Here is a 4,315-nt window from a genome sequence, read left to right as displayed (position 1 = left end):
GAATTTTGATGGGGATTGCATTGAATCTGTAGATTGCTTTTGGCAGGATGGACATTTTGACTATGTTAGTCCTGCCAATCCATGAGCATGGAAGATCTTTCCATCTTCTGAGATCTTCTTCAATTTCTTTCTTTAGGGGTTTGAAGTTCTTGTCATACAGATCTTTCACTTCCTTAGTTAGAGGACACACTTTCAACCCACAAATATTTACAGAACCCCCACCATATGGTCAGACACCGTTCTAGGCTTATTACAAGCCTAGAGATTGGGAAAGTGTGGAATAAAACACCTGCTGCTCCCCAGCACCTCAAAGAAGGCATATGAATGTACACTTTGCTTCCAAGATGCGTACACAGAGACCAACACGCTGGCAAGACCAGCCCCACGAGTGCAGATGCAGGAATGCCAATGAGCAAGTCCTACACAAATAAGGCGTGGCCACTGACAGCCCAGCAGCACTCCGACTGTCCCAACGAGGACCAGGGTGAGCTGTGGGGGGATTTGGTGACAGAGAAGTGGAGACCCTGATTCTATACACAGCTAGGCTCTGGAAGAGGTTCAGCAGGAGAGATGCAGCCCGAACTGGAAGTTTCTGAGCGTGGCAGACATGACAGACATCTTGGTGGTCATGTTTGGAAAGTGATCTTCCATAGTCACCACGAACTCCTCTCTAGGAGCAGTCAGCTGCCTCAGCAGAATGGCGCGGAGTCCCCTGCTCCCTAAATTGGGCAATGTCCCATGTGCGCCTAAGAAGAGACCCCTGCTCCGCTGTTGCCTCGAACAATGGTCTCCAAATGTCAGGAGGGTCTGTCGCTGTGGCAGTCTTTCCAGGTCCTTGCTGACTTTCTGTCCAGTTATATGAAGTACGGAGAGGGCTGTGGAAAAACATCAATCCACCTAGTTCTTTCTTGGGTTCTGTTACCTGCGTTCCATGTGTTTAGAAGTGGTATCGTTTGGTGATCTTCCGGTGGTTGTCTCTCTTCCCACTCTGTGCGAGGTAACATTCTGCTCTAACACCCACCTTATCTGAGCCATTCAAGCTTTTTGTTAATGCATGCCTGAGTGGCCTGTCTTCTCTTTCTTACTTTATCGAGAGCGCTCTGTACTTGAAATGCTCCCCCCACAGTCTGCATTATAATAACTAAAGTCCGTCCTGACATTCATTCCTTCTTTAGCCCCTGATATTATGTATGTATATTATGTACTTTGTAACTATTAATAGCAGAAGAAAGTATGCCTGCTATTTTATTATTTTCTTTTCATCTTTTGTCTCCCTTTTTCCATTTCCTATCTACCTGTGGGTTGCCTGAACATTTTATATTTTATTTTGCTTTATCTATAGTGTTTTCACTATATCTTTCTATAGTTTTATTCCTTATTAGTATCTCCTAGTATGAATATTTTTACTATTTTAGGAGGAACATAAAATAATTTTTAGTTGTCTTTAATATTATTTCCATATACAGTGAAAGGCACAGCAATGTTCAAATCTTTGCTTTCAACTGTTAGTCAGCTTCAAATTGGAGAGCAGCAGATGTGAAGGAAGCTGGGTACAGCAATGGGAGGCAGAGGCAGGCGGATCTCCACAAGGCAGCCTAAGCTATACAGCAAGACCCAGGGATTAAAGGCACGGACTACCATGCCTGTTTAAAATATCTTTTAACTCAAGTGTCCTTGAGTTTCTTAATCTCCTCTGACCTAAGAATACCCTCACGGACACTTTGGCGTAGGAAGGATTCTGGTGGCATGCTCTCAGAGCTGAGGCACATGCCACCATTTGCTGGAGTCTGCGCCCCTGACGTCAGTCATCACTGCCGACGCCCTCCTTCTCTCCCATTGTTTCCCAGAGGCATCCCTGCTCTCTAATTCCGGGCGTTGGTTGGGAGGCACGTGGAGATGGAAGTTTTAGAGGTTTAGCCAAGCTTCTTGAATCTGTAAGTTTATGTGTTTTACAAAATCTGCAGAGGTTTTAGTCCTTCTATCCTCCATTTTTTTCTGGCTTTACATTCTCTTTGCTTCTCCCCTGGGACTCCACATATTTTAGACCTGTGATCATTATTCCACAATCCACAAGGCTCTCTGAAATCGCCGTCCTCTGCCAGACAGGACTGCTTTGACTAGTTTTGCTCATGGGTTCTTCCCAGTGTTGCTGAGTCCGATCGGTAGGGCAGAGTTTTCCATGGTACTGTGTTTTCCTGTCCTAATGTGTTCATCCCTTCCTTTTCTTTTTCTTCTTTTTTTCTTTTAAATCCTCATACAACATATCCTGTTTATTACTTCCCCTTCCTTTTCTTCTCCCAGTTCTTCCCCACCCTCTCCCATCCGGATCCACTCCCTCGCTGTCTCTTATTAGAAAAGATCAGACATCTGAGGGGTGACAACCAAACAAACTAAAACAAAACCAGATAAAAGAAAACAGCATCACATCGAGGCTGGGCCAGGCAACTCAACAGAAGAAGAACTCCGAGAGCAGGCACAAGAGCCTGAGGCCCACTCATCCACACGCTAGGACTCCCATAAAAACACCCAGCTAACAGTTCTAATACATCTGCAGAGGCCATGGTGCAGACCTGCGCTGGCCCTGTGTTTGCTGGCTCAGGCCCTGTGGGCCTTGCTATCCTGATGTCCTCCATCCCCTCTGGCTCTTGGGTTTCCTGAGCTCTAACTGGAGGGATCTGATGGAGATATCTCATTGAGAGCACCCTCCCTCTCCCTCTTCCCTCCATCTTTCTCTGTGTGTGTGTGTGCGTGCACATAATGCCTGGCTGTGGGTCTCTGCACCTGTTACTGTCTGCTGCAAGAGAAAGGAAGCTCCTCTGGTGATGACTGAATAAGGCACTGATCTATTTTTTTTTTTTTTTTGAGACAGGATCTCATTATATAGCTCTGGCTGTCCTAGAACTTGCTCTGTATCCCAGGCTGGTGTTGAACTCACAGATATCCCCCCCTGTGGCTGCCTTTGCCTCCCAAGTGCTGGGATTAAAGGCATGGATCACTATGCCCAGTCTCATTTTGTACTCTTCATAAGTTCTATTTTCCATTTATTTCACAGGTGTCCGCACTGATGTTTAAAGCAATTATGAGAGTGGCTTTTTAACATTCTTGTCAGTTGCTCCAACAACGGAGTCACTTTGGTACTGGTGTTTCTCATTCAGGTCGAGATTTTTCCTGGCTCTTCCCAGGGTGAGCAACTCTGAATTATATCTTGGACATTTTAAGTATTATGCTATATCTCTGGTTCCCATTTAGGTTTGGAATATGCATCCTAGTTTGATGTATGGCTGTTCTAACATACGTCCATAACCTGTGACCTAATACCCAGGTTAGACCATTTCCTCTGCCCTCTCCTTTCGGGAATCCTCCCAGTGGTTTGTGCAGAGGAAAGGTGCCTCTGCTGTCCGTCCATTATCGGGGGCTTCTTGCCAGGGCTCCACCCATCCTAACCATAGTGAAAGCATCCAGTGGAGAGGATGCAGTTTCCTTCAGAGGGTTAATCTGGACCAGGATATGTAGCACAGAAAGGGTTTCATTCTTTAATGAAACCTCCCTCCCTCCCTCCCTCCTTCCCTCCCTCCCTTCCTCCCTGTGAATTACATTTTTTCCTTGTGTCCAGACTAGACTGTATAAGATGGGGGAAACAAGCGGGTCATCCCCTGTTGAGCTGTGCTGAGTCTTGAGGTCCTGAGCCAGCTAACTTTTTTTTTCCTTACTTTTTAGTCTCCTGATAGTTGCTTTGTACTTTTTAGATATAACTGGTGTACTGGCTGGTTTTTGACACAAGCTGGAGTTATCACAGAGAAAGGAGCCTCAGCTGAGGAAATGCCTCCATGAGATCCAGCTGTAAGGCATTTTCTCAATTGGTGATTAAGGGGGGAGGGCCCTTTGTGGGTGGTGCCATTCCCAGGCTGGTAGTCTTGGGTTCTATAAGAAAGCAAGCTGACCAAGGCAGAGGAAGCATGCTAGTAAGTAACATCCCTCCATGGCCTCTGCATCAGCTCCTGCTTCCTGACCTGCGTAGTTCCAGTCCCGACTTCCTTTGGTGATGAACAGCAATGTGGAAGTGTGAGCTGAATAAACCCTTTCCTCCCCAACTTGCTTCTTGGTTGTGATGTTTTGTGCAGGAATAGAAACCCTAAGACAACTGGCTAGTTAAAACTAGGGTTTGGTTGTAACTAGCCAGAAGAGTACAGTAGAAGGGAGTTACTCCATCTTGGCCAGAATCATCAATATTCTTTTAAAGACCTTGTTGAGATGGGCTTCTCTTCCTCCTCCTCCTCCTCCTCCTCCTTCTTCTTCTTCTTTCTCTCTCTCTCTC

The sequence above is a fragment of the Mus pahari genome, chromosome 13 (genome assembly GCF_900095145.1).
Source record: "Mus pahari chromosome 13, PAHARI_EIJ_v1.1, whole genome shotgun sequence".
In the NCBI taxonomy this organism is placed as follows: domain Eukaryota; kingdom Metazoa; phylum Chordata; class Mammalia; order Rodentia; family Muridae; genus Mus; species Mus pahari.
This window is presented reverse-complemented; position numbering follows the sequence as displayed.